Source organism: Fukomys damarensis, unplaced genomic scaffold, assembly GCF_012274545.1.
Source record: "Fukomys damarensis isolate Sample0158 unplaced genomic scaffold, DMR_v1.0_HiC HiC_scaffold_31, whole genome shotgun sequence".
In the NCBI taxonomy this organism is placed as follows: domain Eukaryota; kingdom Metazoa; phylum Chordata; class Mammalia; order Rodentia; family Bathyergidae; genus Fukomys; species Fukomys damarensis.
This window is the reverse complement of record NW_022900943.1, coordinates 10,680,043-10,696,411: the sequence shown is the minus strand read 5'-3', so window position 1 is coordinate 10,696,411 and position 16,369 is coordinate 10,680,043. Positions and strand designations below refer to the sequence as shown.

Below are 16,369 nucleotides of genomic sequence, written 5' to 3'. Positions count from 1 at the left end.
GTCTAAATCCTGTGAAGGGCTGAGAACAGGCTTTGCCCTTGAAGACGGAGAAGGAAGTGACCTTATGTGGGACAAACCAGCATGTGATTCACAGAAGAGACTTTTCCTGCACACCTGCTCAGGAGCCCTTTCTGCACTGACAAGAGGAGATCAGTTATTTCTAACTGGGGGCAACAACCTGTTAGTGGATCCAAAAACTCATCATAATGCATCAGACAAACATATAATTTTAAATGCTTGTGTTTGCTTTTAGATCCTAAGAGTTCATAACCCTAACTGGGTATGAGAATGTTCAACCTGGGTGTTATCCTGGGTAACAGAACCAAGCTTCGGGAAATGAGACGCTAAAGGAAAACAGCGAGGATGAATCTGTTATAAATGAAGCAACCACACATGTACACATTATACCAGGAAGCTTCAGTAAGTGAGAACTCGGGAGGTGGCTGTGTTATACCCCTGTCATCATGCTGTGCTGTCCCCTCGCCCCACGATGCTTTTCAGTGTTTGTGGAAGGAGCTTCTTTCAGGGGAAACATGAAAGTGCTTAGCAGGGAACAGTTGACTTCTCTTGTGAAGTCTTGACTGTTCCTTTTGGTTCCTGAATCTGTGATGATTGTGCATCTTAACACCACCAAACCAATAATGAAATGGGGACATAAACTTGGACTGAATGCTCTTTGCAAACCAGTAGCTATGTGCTCAAAGTTACCAGACCAAGAGGCTGTAAGGACAAAAGTCACTGCAGGTTCAGCTCTGTAGTTGCAGTATCTTGTCTACATCATGCTTTCTCTAATCACAATCTGAGGAACTAGTGTACTCTTTTGTCGTGATTTATTTCTAGGTTTTCTTTTCTTACAGGATCGTGATTTTATCATAGGACTAATGGTATGTTACATTAATAATACATTATTAATATCACATTATTATATTAATTATTAATATTACTTTAATAATAAATGGTAAGTATGTTACAGAGCCACAGCTGTTATTACTCACCTCAAGTAGCATATGTCTCTCTAGAAACCGCCTTTTGAGGTATTTGTTGAAACTTAGATTTTACGAAGGATGGAAGATTTTTCAAAGTGTTTCGCCACTACCGTTTTTGACAAACCAAAACAAATGTTTTGGAATCTTACTTTGAAGAATGACTGCCTTAAAGAACCAGTATTCATTAATGATTGAATTTAATTATCATTGTCTGCAAGTGTATGCCTTTTTCTAAAGAGAGTAATGTGTCACGCAGCTCAGCTATGATCACCGCATTGTCACAATATATTTACATTTTTCCATCTTCCATGATTCAGGTCTTGGATCTCCTCTTGGCTGATCACCCAAACATTCTTGTATTCTTCTTTTTCCCCAGTATTTGCCCATTTCAGTATTTTCACTGCAGTTGGGGCTGCTCTAATGTCAATACAAAAACTCCACTCAAATTCATTTACAAAAGAAAGGGAGCTACCTTGGGGCTGTACAGGATTCCTGGTTATGGAGCTAGAGATGCCCAGACAGCTTCTCTCATGCCTTCTCACTCTGCCACATTACGTCTCACCTCTGCTTGCTCTATGCATTTCCTCCATTGTCTTTTCTGTGAGTATTTCCCTCTTATTAAAAAAAAAATCTCCATTTTTTTGATAACTCGTTCTTGAGGTTCAACTATTGCATTTGTTGGTTAAGAGACAGTGTCCCTTTGCTGTTTTGAAGTACTGTATATCTTATCAATGAGAGTCACTGTGACAGCTCTGTCTTCAGCTCGCACTGGCCAAACTGAACAAGATACAACTGGGAGGATTATTTCCCCCCGCCACACTTTTTTCAGTTGTGCTCATTGGTTATAGTTATACAGATTAATGGGTTTCATTTGTCAGATTTGAAGATGTACGTGACATGCTTTAGTCATTCCCCTCCCAGACAAACCTTTCCTTGTCCCTCTCACTGTGAGTGTCAGTTTTCCTTTGGGAAGTTTCAGTGTGTAAAATGCACTTAGTCATATTCTTGCACCCTGTTACCTACCCTGACACGCCTTCCCCTTCTTTCTTTCTCCTTGTCTAGTAATAGCCTCTCTTCTGTCTTCTTATCATCTTTTATATCCATATATCAGGGAGAGTATATGGTGTTTGTCTGTCTGGGTCTGGATTATCTTGCTCAGCATGATGATCCCCAACTCCAGATCCATCTTTTTTTTTTTAAGTGACAGAATTTTGTTCTTTTTGTATGGTTGAATAATACTTCCCTGTGTTTCTATACCACGATTCTTTATCCAGTCACCTATAGATGGGCACCCAGGTTGGTTCCATGCCTTGCCTGTTGTATACTGTGTCTCAATAAATGTGGGTGTTCAGGTGTTCCCGTCGTGTGCTGCCATGAATTCCTTCAGATATGAGGAGTAGTACATCTTGATCAAATGATGGTTCCGTTTTTAGTGCTTTGAAGATCCTCCACATCGATTTCCATAGTGGATGTACTAATTTACATTCTATCAGCAGTGTAGAAGAGCTCCTTATTCCTCACTTTCTCCCCAGAAATTACTGATTTTTGCATTTTTTAGGGGGGATAGCAGGGATCGAACTCAGGACCTTGTGCCTGCAAGTCAGGTGTGGAGCTGCTGAGCTAAATCATGGGCCCATGTTTTTTTGAATTTTTGATGACAGCCATACTGAATCAGTAAAATGGAATATGGAATCTCTCTCTCTCTTTTTTTTTTTCTGGCACCAGGGATCCAACTCAGTACCTTGCGTTTGTGAGGCAGGTGCGGTGTCTTTGAGCTAAATCCCTGGCCCTCTCATTGTATTCTTTAGTTGAATTTCCCTAATGGGTAAAGATGTTGAACATTTTTTTGTATACACATTAGCCATTTGTTCCTCATCTTTTGAGAAGTGTCTCTTTGTTTTTTTTGACCATTTATTGATTAGGCCACTTGACTTGTTGCTATTAAATTTGTTTATATTTATATATTCTGGATATTAATCCTCTGTCAGCTGAGTAGCTCCAAAGACTTTCTCCCACTTTGTAGTAGGTCTCTTCACTCTGTTGTTTCCCTTGTTGGGTAGAAAATTTTTAATTTGATATAGTCCCATTTTTTAATTGATGATATTATTTTCTGGGCTATTGAGTCCTATTTTAGAGAAAGTAGACACAAAAAGACAACAAAAAGGAAGTGAATAAGAAAGGCAGAACTAAAATTATGCTTTCTGGGTTGTAATTGTTGATGACAGCCATACTGAATCAGTAAAATGGAATGTGGAATCTCTCTCTCTCTTTTTTTTTTTTCTGGCACCAGGGATCCAACTCAGTACCTTGCGTTTGTGAGGCAGGTGCGGTGTCTTTGAGCTAAATCCCTGGCCCTCTCATTGTATTCTTTAGTTGAATTTCCCTAATGGGTAAAGATGTTGAACATTTTTTTGTATACACATTAGCCATTTGTTCCTCATCTTTTGAGAAGTGTCTCTTTGTTTTTTTTGACCATTTATTGATTAGGCCACTTGACTTGTTGCTATTAAATTTGTTTATATTTATATATTCTGGATATTAATCCTCTGTCAGCTGAGTAGCTCCAAAGACTTTCTCCCACTTTGTAGTAGGTCTCTTCACTCTGTTGTTTCCCTTGTTGGGTAGAAAATTTTTAATTTGATATAGTCCCATTTTTTAATTGATGATATTATTTTCTGGGCTATTGAGTCCTATTTTAGAGAAAGTAGACACAAAAAGACAACAAAAAGGAAGTGAATAAGAAAGGCAGAACTAAAATTATGCTTTCTGGGATGATCCTGTACATATAAGATCCTAAAAGTTCTACCAAAAGACTTTTAGAGCTGATAAATTCAGCAAAGTAGCAGGATATAAAATCAATCTTAAAAAGTCAATAACTTTTCTATATACCAATAATGAACTACCAAGAAAGAAATTAGAAAAAACAATTTCATTCACAATAGTTTAAAAAAAATTTTCCTGGTGAATCAGTCTAACTTCAAAAATGAAAAATTCTACAATAAAAATTTCAGAACAGTGAAGGAAGAAATTGAAGAAAACAGTTGAAGATGGAAATATAGACAGCTAAACTAGGTGGAGATTAATACCCAGTCAGAGAGGGATTAAGAAAGTCAGCAAAAAAAAAAAAGATAAAGATATCAAGATTGCGGCTGGAGGCAAATCTGAAGAGAGCTGGCTTCAGGATGGAGAAGTAACAGCCAGGCCTGAAAGATGAACAGCCACTTGAGAGTACAGTGCAATCAGCACCACCTGGTCCAGTGGGCCCACAAACACATCAGACACATAGGTGGGTGACAAAAACATTCAGAACCCTACTGTCCTTCCTTCCAGAAATTCTTTTCATATATCCTTGCAACACGACTCATTTCCCTATTGGATCAGTATTAGCTAAGTGACTGTACTTATAGTTGTATAGGCTGATTGTAGTTGGACCCATGCTGAAGCCATATTGTGCTTTTGCTGTATAAAGTATCCCTGAAAAGGGTATCTGTGGTCACTCACTTAAGAACTCCCTGGAAATCTAGGAGCTGGCCTGCTTTTTGCTGTTTCTGGTACAACTCTTCCAACTTCCTCCTATGGCTCACAACTTCATTCTTTCATGTTGTGAGACCACACACGTGGCACATTTTACTATAGACAGCTAAGTTGCTTAGAAATGTTATAGGCAGTCAGACAGGGCTGGGCCCTAGAGGGAGTCAGTACAGAGGGTGGAAATACATTGCACATCCATTGATAGATAAAGACTGACCAGACCTACCTGCCGCCCCCAAGGATAAGAAACACTATAACTGGTATTGCCTGGTCCAATAAAGTCTAGATAGACATGGGTGACCAGGACCTCTGATCCTTCTCTTCCTAAAAAGTTCTTTGTTCATTCCATGCACACTTGTTAGGTGACCTGTTTCCCATTGGATCAATATCACCTAAAAAGCTATACTTGTAATCTTACTGCTTGATCATACTTTTGACCCACATTGTTCCCATCTGGTGATTTTGTACCTACCTTGTGATTTTGCTCTATAAAAGTTCCTTTGGGAAGTGGGCTGGTTGGCAACACACTTTTGGGTCCCCTCTGTCTCTCATGAGCTATCTCCCTGAATAAAATTTTCCTGTTCTTAACCTCTATTGTTCCTTAGCATTCATTCTTCAATTTTGGGGAACACAAAATCAGCATATCTGATATGTAGCAGGTTGGAAGCTACATTTATTCCCCCTCTGTCTATTTGACTTCTAACAAATTAGGAGTCATAGTTTTCCATATCAGGAAGGCCTCCCCTGTTCATGGATTGGAAGAATTAACGTTGTTACAATGGCCACACTACCAAAAGCAATTGAAAGAATCAATGCAGTTCTCGTCAAAATACCAATGAATGACATTCTTCACAGAACTAGAAAGAACAATTTAAAAATTCATACAGAAGCACAAAAGACCCAGAATAATCAATGTAATCCTAAGCAACAGGAGTAAGGTGGGAGACATCACACTACCCAGTTTAAAATTACGCTATAAAGCCATAGTAACAAAAACATAATGGTACGTGCACTCAAATAGACACCTAGACCAATGGAACTGAATATAGGGCACAGAAACAAATTCATTGAACTGCAGTCATCTGATTCTGCACGAAGGAGCAAAAAATATACTTTGAAGAAAACATGGCCTGTTTGACAAATGGTGCTTGGTTCCGCATGGCCACTTGGAGAAGTGAAAGTAGATTCGTAGACCCTGTACAATTCAAAATGGAGGTGTAAGACCTGAAACTTTGAAACTGCTAAGAGAAGACACAGGAGAAATAATTAAAGCCTTAGACACAGACAAGCTAGGAGAAATTTAAGAGAAACACTTTTCAGTGACAGAAATATGCACTTAGACTTATACCCTCTGAACTTGAGGACTAGAAGGGTTCAGGGAATTATCCTGCAGGTGCATGCTCTAAGGATCCTAGATGTGGGAGACTTGCTTTGGGACTGTCTGGTTTGCTGAGCTGAGGACTAAAAGAGGTGCCCTGGGTGCAAGGCAGAGAGGTCAGGTTGGGTCCATCTGGCATCAGGGTCCTTCTACTCAGTCAGGGACACTCACTGGTGCACTCAGCAGTCCTTCAAGCTCACCCATGTGAGGAGTGCTCAGCCAACCTTATCACTTCACCAGGAGAGAGATCAGGCCTTCAGATGAATGGCGATACCTGAGCTATATCTTCCACTTTGATGGATGGTAAAGCCCAAGACTCAGGCATCTCTGTTTCCTTGCAGGGCATCTGCTCGCTGTGGCCTGAGACCTCTTCCTAGAGCACGCTGCTTCCCAGCCATTTAGAATACCAAAGCCTGTCTTGCAGGCTGTCTTGCAAGAATGCTGGTGTTTTGAAGATTTAAGCCGTAGGCCCTGAAAGGCTCATTCATTAGGAAATGGGGCTGCTGCTCTGTATCATGAAATGGGATCTCAGAGGTACTTATGCTGGCCAGTGCTTTCACGCTATAGAGGTAATTGTTGCAGTATTGATTTTTCTCAGGTCTCCTGCTGTAGCAAACTGCCAGTTTAATCTGCAAGAGCTCAGGCTAATGCTTGACATCCCGTTTCCTGGAGAGTGGAGTGTCAATTTTGTCCTTCAGGAATTTGAGGCATTGTCTCCCACAGCGCATGAGGTCCTCTTAAAGGTGTCATTTCTAAGTGCTGGCTTTGCCTTTTCAGAAGTGAATACATTTTACAGTATAAAGGTCAGATGCTGATATGTGTCGTCACCAGTATAATCTGTTAGTCAACCAGTTACTTGTTTACTGCAGGACCTGCGTCTTTATTTCAGTGCTCACCAGACAATGGCTCCTAGAATCCCCTTCCATTTCCGTAGGATGTCCCAGAAGGGATTTGTCTGAAAGTACGGAGGCTGGGGGAAGTGAGAGGGAAGAGTACCCAGGAAAAGGAAATGTGTTTCCCTGCTTACCTTTGACAAGATACAATGGAGGGCAAAACAGAAGGATGTACGAGAAATGGCTTCCTCTCAAGGGTTAGGGCTTCTGTAGCCCCATGACTTCAGTGTGCCCATGCTTCAGCTGGCTGTGACCCCACTTTGTCCCTTTCAGCTTGTCTCTCCAGAATGCATCGATATAGCAGGATTTGGGTGTCCTGATTTAACTTCAGTGGAGACAACCTGATTAGCTCAGTGCAGCCTGGCAAGGGTTTTTTCCTTCACTCCAGGATTTACCTTTCTGTTAATCAGCTGTGGCCAGATTATTAAGTGAAGATTCCTCTGAAGCTTGATAAGCAAAACTCCAAGAGTCAGGAAACAAGGCTGGAATGAGACCCTGAAATTACCAACATTAATTCTTGGTCTCTGGTAGAAGTGATTTCAAAAGAAAAGGCATAAAACCTTAATCTCATTTATTAGTGATTCAATGACTTTTCAGTTATGGAAATACATTGACTATATTGGAGAGCACCTTGAAGGAAAAATAGCCCTTCTGGATTTGTTTTCATTGATTTATACCATGGCAGAACGTTCCAGAGTTTGATTGCATAGGCACCTTAGTGAGGCCTTGAAGCTCTCAGTTCTAGGAAAAGCTATCTTACTTCTGAGTAACTGTGTTGATTTTATTACGTAGACCTTTTGACTCTCATAAAGGATTCTGGTTCTCTTTCTTTTGGCTGCCAGAAAACTTGGAACAAATTTATAGGCAGCATCCATCAAGTATATAGTATCATAAGGTGTGTGTGTTCTAATTTGTTCACTCTCCATCTAACTGTGCTTCCTGTTCCTTCCAATGTTGCAGTCCCCTCAAGTAGTCCCCTCGTTCATCTACTTGCATGGTCATTATTGTGTCTCCAAAACTCCATTTCCAAAGAGACCTCTTAAGACCTTACCGTTTCCTATGGAAGGGGAGCTGTAAATTTCTGCTGCTCCTCTGTCCTCACAGAAGTGGAAAATGCTTCAATATTCCTAACCTGCTGAATATAGCTTAGCTGTGTATTTCACAGTACACTGTGGAATACTTGTTGTTCGCCCTCATGATCACGCAGCTGGCTGTCCCAAGCATTATGAGAGGCATCCTAGCATATATCACTAGTTAGCTCCGCGAAAACTTCCAAGTAGTGTGGAGTTCATATCACCTTCGCGCTGTGAAGCTGAAATATATGCAGTGTGGTCGAAAACTAGTGTGAATTTAAAAATCTTTAAACATTGACTGCAGCAGAAGACATCACTTTTAATCCCTCTCAAAATATTACCCCTCACTTCAAGCACACTTGCCTGTCACTCTTGCCACTCTTTTTGTGAGGATATTGAGTTGCACTGTAGTGGCTGCCTCAATGTCCTAACTAAAGTCAAAGTATTTATGTTTTATGGTCATTTTGACTTTGGGGAAAACCCAGAAGTCACACAGCACCAGATCCAGTGAACACGGTACACAAGGACACACCATGATGTTTTTATGAGCCAGCCTTTCCACTGGACAGCACTCAGCAACAACATTCACTACTTTTTGGGGGTGGGTACCAGGGATCAAACTTGGGAACTTGCACTTGCGAGGCAGGCAGTAGAACCACTGAGCTAAATCCCTGGCCCTTCATCTGCTTTTTATTACACATTGCAGAAACGCTCATGAAAGAGGACTTGCAGAACTCCTTCAGAAAGTAAGAAGAATGATGGGATAAGCATGCTTGTGTAAGCTTGATCGTATTTGTAGGAGGATTGATGGCGATGTGTCTTTTATTATAATGATTTTTAAAATTTAAACCTTCACCATATATTTCCATTATACCACATAAGTCAAACCCTCATAAGGTATGGATAGTCTCAAAATGGAATTTCCAGTGTAACTAAATCACGTTACCCCATTGGCAGGAGGAAAAAGGATTTTAGTGAGAGGATTAATCAAATTATAGACTGAACAATGTTTCTCTCAAATCACTTTAATTTCCTTATTTTCCTCTTTTTATCTCTTGTTTCCTAAGAAGCTACTGTGAGAAATCAGGGACAAGCAGTGTCTTCTCTCTAGGAGTTGCTTGGCTTTGGAGCACCAATTATGAATCTAGACAGGGCTCAGAGGAGAGGAAGCTGAGTCCTCTGATCATGCTGGTCTCTAACTTCATCTTTAAAGAGTTAAGGTTCCTAGGTTCCTACAACAGCTCTGGTACTACTCACGGACGTGATTGGGTAAATCCCTCCACAGAAAAAAAGAACCCTGGTGGGCCTGGAGCATATCTTGTGCCTCTGTTTCTCCTGATGGCCTTCGTGGTGCTGCTAAGCAACTGAAACTGTGATTTGGATCCTTGCCACAGAGAACATGAATGGCCGCCATGGTTTCCTTATCTATTTATTTAATCCTGCTAGATTGTATTTATTTTTGAAAACTGCCTCAGATCCCTTTGTGAGAAGAACAGCACATGTATGCATGAATGAGGAATATGGAAACATCATGAAAATGAGGGGTAAGCTAGCCCTATACTAGGGATAGCAAAGCCCTCCCATGCAGGGAGTTATCACAACCAGAGATACTTCTTTGAGATGAGCAGGATGAAAAGGAGCACATTTTCTCCCACAACTCTTTGGTAATTTATGATTGTACTTTCAAGTGCTTTGTAAATGTAAAGCTCTTTATAAACCAACAGAATTGTAATTGTTAATGCCAGTGAGTTAAAGTCAAATAACCACAGGTTAATGTAGAATAGATGACTGTTATCTTGGAAGTCAGAACGAAAGAACTTGGTGCAATGAGGTAGAAGACAGGCAAGTCACAAAAGCAAGGGAGATGACACGTAGGGAAAAGACTGAGATCTGTTGTAAATCCTGGCTAGGTAGAGCAAGCCATGGCCTAAGAGGTAACAAAAGTGGGGAAGAAGCCCACCTCTCCCACAGGAGACTAAATAAGTCATTGGAGTACGGCCCTGGAGCCAGATCAGCCTGGGTAATTCCCCCCCTCTGCCACACACTGCCAGAGCTCTATGATCTTGGTCAAGTGACCTGTTCTGTGCTATTTTCCCATCCATGAAATGGAGAAAATAGTAGAATGGTTCCCACAAGTGACAGTGAGGACTGAATGAGTTAACGTTAGAATTTAGAGTAGTCCCTGACGCACAGTGATCTCCGCATTGGTTAAATGAATCATGGTGACGCCGAAAGGTCACAAATTGCCTTTAATATGTGTTTGTTTTTTCCATTTTAAGAAACATATTCATAAGAAGGAAATGTAAGAAAATAAATATTAGAAGCAGGGAGTTTGGTGAAGCATGGAGTGCACAAATTCACTGGTGGGGGATAGAGGCAAGTTTGGAAAATGTTTTAAGAAAAAACAAAATTCAATGAAGGTGCAGTAACACAGGCAATATTTTGTTTTTGCTTTTTAGAGGGACAGGTGAGGTGGTCCTTGAGTGCTATGACTTGTCCTTACTCAAATGTAAGTTCCTGGCATTTATGGAAATGTGTCCTGGCCTGTGCTGGGCACAGGTACTGAAAAGGTGAGGAGGGACCCTTGTGATGAGGGACTGGTGACAGGACACGGCCTCTATTCTGTTACTGCCCAGCAGAAATGTAAGGGAATCGCAGGTGTAATTTAAATTTTTCTAGAAATTTTATTACAAAGAAACAAAAGAGATAAAAGCAAAGTTAACATACATTTAATTTAATCCAATGTATCTAGAATATTATAATCAACAAGTAATCGAGTAGGACAAAATGATATATTTTACTTTGGGTTTTTTTGTTGTTTTTAACTGGGTGTTTGAGATCTTTTGAGTATTGTATACTTTCTATACAATTTAATTCAGACTAGCCACATTTCAGGTGCTGAGTAGATAAATGTGAATAGTGGTTAGTCACACTTAGTACAGAGTAGTTCTGTTCCTTCAGTAAGAAAAATCCTTGTCACTAATCTCTGTCTTGAGGTGCATAGTGATTGTGTCCACCAAACTGATGCTCACTAATTTTATTTCAGTTATCCATGGTTAATTTGTATAAAGTTTCCACTCTGCATTGGGCCTTGGATGACATACTGCAGATGTAATGCTATCTATAAGGAGAATAACTTTATAGTGCAAGTAAGTTTTAATGGATTGAACTAATTCTTGCCTGGTGAAATTGAATTCAGTCATTTCAAACTATTTTAAATATTTTCTATCAGTTGAAAACTGGATCAAATTGTTTTAAGCCAGCATGAACCAATTTTTAACAAAAGAAAAGATTGCTAGCTATTTCCTTTGGGTTACAGATTAATTACACATGTGCCAAAAATAGCTATGCCTTCGAATGGTTCTTAAATTTTTTGACCACTTAGTTTTATTTGGTGTTATCAGTAAGTGCTTACTAGAGAAAAAGATTCAATGCAACATATACAAATATATAAGAATTTACAAGATTGCCTTACAATGGCTGCCCACAGAGTTAGGTGTGGAAAAGTGCACTGCAGTTCTGCAGAATCCAGTCGAAGGACTGGAGCTCCCTGTAATGTCTCAAGCCAGTCCATATCAGGAGGTCAAAGATCTTCCCTGGAAGGCTGAAAGGTCTGTGCTGGAAGCCAGGAGATGATGCCCAAGATGAAGGTGAAGACTGGTGCTCCTCTGAAGAAACGGAAGGGCGCCTTCCTTCTTTTACCTTTTATTGCATTCAGAGAACAAGCCTATGGGTTGGTGCCGCTCGCACCCGGGATGAGTCTTCTATCTTTAATAAATCCTTTTAGCCACACCCAGGACAATGCTGTTCCAATTTAGTTGGGGGGCATTTCCTACTCAAGTTGACCGTCCCACCTGGACTATGTACTATATTATAACTATTTCACAGTGCACGATTATTTCTTACCACGTCAAAGTTGAATAGTTTGGTGCTGATAATACTGAGCACTTTAGGCATTTTTGAATAAACGTACGTTGCTCGACCAAATGACGCCATGGCACAGAAAGCTGAAGCTAAGTAACAAAAACCGGGACAGTATGGTTGGTCACAGCTGCTGTGGCAAGAAGGTAGATTATGGCTAGTTATTGTGCTAGGAGTCCTCAAGCTTGAATAAGGGAGTGCTTGTCCCCAGTAAGAGGTATATATGTGAAACACTGATTTAAAGTTAAGCAACTGTAATTATAAGCTTTGGTGATCGATGATGGTAGCCATAATCATTAGCTTTGCTATATGGTTCCCCATCCTTTAGGCAATACATAACAAGCGGTCAGAAGTGTGATACTAAGCTCCAGTTTAACTTGGGGTCAGTTGAGTTTCCTAGTAACTGTTTCCAGTATTACTAATACCTTACCAGACTTCTGACTTCATGGCTCAGAAGGAGGCCTGTGGGGAGGGTCACAGTGGCCTTGGGCCAGGAGGGTGGAAGTAAACATGAATGGGTACAAGGACAATCTCCATGAACTAGCCTTTTCCTACTCCAGGTATTATACTATCATTGAATCCATGATGCCTAGCACCAATCAGGCTAACGTTTCATTAATGAACCTCCCATCCCTTTAGATCTTTTTTTCCCCAAAACATTCAGTGGCTTTACTTGGCTACCAGATTAAACTATAAATATGATTTTTGACACCTTTCTCATCTTCCCTAGTCAAGATTCTTCCCACTTTCTGGTTGCTACTAATCTCTATAGTCAGAAACATTATCTTTTCAGTATTTATGTATTTGCCCTTCATATCAGTCTCCCTGTCTTCTCTTCTTTCTGTGATCATCTAATTTTACCCATTCATCCAGGGTGATACAAGGCCTTGCTTCCTCTTTAATGTTTTTGCTAAGTGCATAATTTTGCACTAAAACCTCCAACCCTTGTTAGCATCACATGCCTTATTGCCTACATTGTCCCATCTCATCTCTTGAGAAGTTCATCATTGTTAACCTTGGCACACCAATAAGCTTAAAAGATATTCAATGGCAAGAATAAAATCTTGGCAATTATTTCCCACAAGCACAGAGTTATGACTATATAATCTCTGTGTGTATTCATTCACAATGGGGGTTAATCCTTACTACCTGGGATACAAAAGAGAGTAAGAGCCCTGGCTTTACAGAGCTTAGTACTCAATGCAAGAGAAGTAAAGATGTAGATGAATAAATAGATTAGGCTATAGATAAAGTGATAGAGAAAACTATAACTCCTAAGATTCAGGGAAAGCTTCTGTGCATAAGTTAAATATGAGTAGACTTAAATTATGAGACAGAAGAGGCAGCCTTGTGGAGGAAAAATAGATTAAATATTTTATCATTTGTGCTGTCTGCAATGACAGCAGAGAATCTGCCAAACATACTTAATCCAGATATGAAGGAAGCTTTACAGACTTGTCTTTGGGGACAGTAAAGGAAGACACTGAACCTAAAAGCATGCAAGGGAAAATTATCCATAAGTGAATGGAAGAACATTTTCCCTTTTACTTTCTGTGAGAAGATATATTGATTTAAATGTAATAATCAAAGCAATTTTAGGATGAAACTAATAGTCCAGAGAGCATTTCAGTAGATTTTTAAAAAATAAAATGGTAATATAAGAAACATATTCAAGGATATTATGAAAGACAAAGGATGGACCTTCAAGAACCATGCTTTGCTGTGTAGACTGCTGGGAAATGAGGCCTGTATTAGGTTCCCAAGAAACAGTACCATGAAAGATGATGATGATGATATAATTATATATAATATATTCATGTGCTTGACATACATACAAAGAATGTACACAGAGTCAGAAAATACTAGCAGAGTAAAGTAAGCAGAAATGAATGATCATATGCAGACAGAGGGAGAAAGGATTCTAAACTGACTTCTAGATGCTTAGCTTGGGTGGCCAATTGGCCTTTGGCTCTGTTGTTTGGGACCAGAACGTAGGAACAGGAGAAGCCATGTTGAAGAAAGAAGCTGTGGATATTTTATGCATGTAGTGAATTCAGATTAGAACATAATCTGAGTTTGAAGAGCCATCAGGACTTCCAATAGATATATGCTGAGAAGGGGAGAGTTAGACTCAAGTAAGAAGGGAGATTATAATTTTTTGTATAGGAGAGATCTAAGCATGTTTATAGAAAAAGAGCAGGATTGAAGATAAGAGAGAAGTTGTAGGAAGCAGTCAGAAAGAAGTACAGTGGGTTCTAGAGGAAATAAAACCAAGTCATTTCAAGGGCCTGGTGACTGGAGGAAAACAGAGAACCTGATTACAAAAATAAGTGCACATGTAGTTGGAAAGGCTCAAAACTGAGCAACTTTATGGGGATAGCTTCAGTTTTTTAAAAAGAAAAAAGCTGAGATCATCATCATCAAGAATGCCAATAGGATGGAGATTGGAACGGCTTGAGACAACCCCTGAAGGTTTGGGACAACAACACAAGTGACAGGGAGAAGACACTGTTAAGGACCTCCGCTGAGAGTCTGAGTTCATAGGCCCTTGGTGGTTACTACTGTGTGCTGTTTGACTAGCGGGGCTGACACTGCCAGAAGAAAGGGCAATCAAGGGTTGAAAGTATTGGGGAGTAAGTGTTCCAATGGAAAACCATTTTAATTCTTCCATTCTCTTTTCTTTTTATCTTAGGGTGATTTTACAGCAAAATCTCTAAAAAAGTCTTTCCATGTTGCTTGCTTTTAAAATTCTACTAACTGAGCTTCTTACTTTGTCATCATCCTTGACTACTTCAGCTTACTGTGGAAGGAAGAATAATTAAAGTTTCCCTGATGTTAAAAAAAAAAAAAAGTATTGTCCCATTCAAATCCACAGGTCCCAAACTATTAGATAAATAACAATAGTAGTTTAGCTTTAAATAGTGCATTTCCTTCCAACAAACCCCCAGAAATCTCAATACAGAATTTTAAAGACATGCATATGTGCATAAATTTGACACAGTGCAGACCTTTCATTGGAAAACTAAATACTATTCAGGCTGAGTAGTTTTCATAATTGTTTTCTTATTGTATTATTGAAAGGGAAGCAAATCTACTTCCTCTGTATTCACAGGAATGGAAATTAGTATTGGAAATAAGCAATTAAAAGCCCCAAGAAGATTGCATTAAAGGCGAAATACAATAAGTTAAAAATACCATATGGAGCAGGCAAAATCTGATATTGAGCCAGGAGGAAAATGGCCATAAAGGTCCAGCATTCAAGGACGAGCTTTCCCTGCCCCTTTACTCCCTGCAAGGTGTGGAATTTTCACACATATGGTGTTAGAATCTCTTACTGCTCCACTACCCCTGGTGCAGAGCCATATGTATTGCAATCCACACATACACCAGGGTGAGATGGCAATTATTTGCCAGATTTTCCTTGGAGCTGCCTTGTGTGAAGGAGTTTTATATCTTCCCCATTGTTGTTATTTGTTAAATTAATTACTGAAGCTTTTAAATATTTGACATCCCCCCACTACTCCAGCCTCGTATCTGACTTAAGCCTGTGCCCCAGGTCACCGCTGTGACCCATTTCAACCATGCAGAATCTAATCAGCTAATTGATTAGGCACTAAATTATACTTTTCTCTGGATGGCTTTGCTCTTGCTTCCAACTCAGAAGTGCTATAATTACTGACTCCTTGTTCTACCACCCTTCACTCATTTTTATTAGTTTCGAGAAGTCAAGAGTAGCATCTTGGTATACTCTTTCTAGTTTAAGAGTTTTCATGTTTCTTTCTGTCTTTGCTTTTTAATATAGTAAGTATTGATAATACACACCATGTAACTTATATACTATTTTTATATTTTGCTAGCTTCATGAGGCATTGATAGCTAGGTCAAAATGCATTAACCTTAGCACTGTTAGCATTTTGGGCTAGATAATTCTATGTTGGGGGTGCTATCTGGGTGCCATTAACAATCTCCCTGAAGTTGGGATGATCAGAAGTGTCCCTAAACATTGTCACATATCCCTTATATTGCAAAATCATTCCTGTTTAAGATCACTGATCTAGGAAATCTTTAGGAACCCTGAAATTTCATATGCATTTCTCCTTTTATTCTTAAATAATTTTCCTTCAAGAAATTTATCTCCTTTAATTTGATCCAAGGTCTATAGACAGCTAATAGTTCTGCCAGATATGCAACAGCAGCCTTGAGAGTATGAGTTCAATTCTCCGTTTATGACAGAGTTGGAAGAATTTCTTCACCAAGGTAAGGAGTGAGAAAGTGATCATTACTCAGGTGGGAGAGGGATCTGTTATGAAGAAATGGGCTTTCTGGAGGGAAGAGAATCTTGATGTGAAGTAAGAATTCATGCAGTCCTAAAGACAAGTCAGGACTTGACTTGAGGTAGGGGAAACCTTGTTAGCATTTGAGGTTCCCTGAAAAGCTTTGATTTTGGGAAAAAAAATTCAAATTTAGTTGTTAGTTGATGTAGTGAGACATCTGGGAAAATGGCTTCAAAACAGCCTGGGACTTTGAATATGGAGGTAGAAAGGTCAGAAATGAAGTTATGAGCCTGTGGGGAAACGATGTACAGAA

General features: G+C 39.7%; 1 long non-coding RNA gene across 1 annotated transcript in view; it reads left to right on the top strand.

The window, feature by feature from the left end:
- Window positions 1-265: 265 nt before the first annotated feature.
- LOC104866798 overlaps window positions 266-16,369 on the top strand; it is a 52,258-nt gene continuing 36,154 nt past the window's right edge. Inside the window, exons 1-2 of the long non-coding RNA XR_781572.2 lie at window positions 266-420; window positions 15,937-16,039. This is a non-coding gene — a long non-coding RNA (uncharacterized LOC104866798). The remainder of the gene's footprint in view (window positions 421-15,936; window positions 16,040-16,369) is intronic.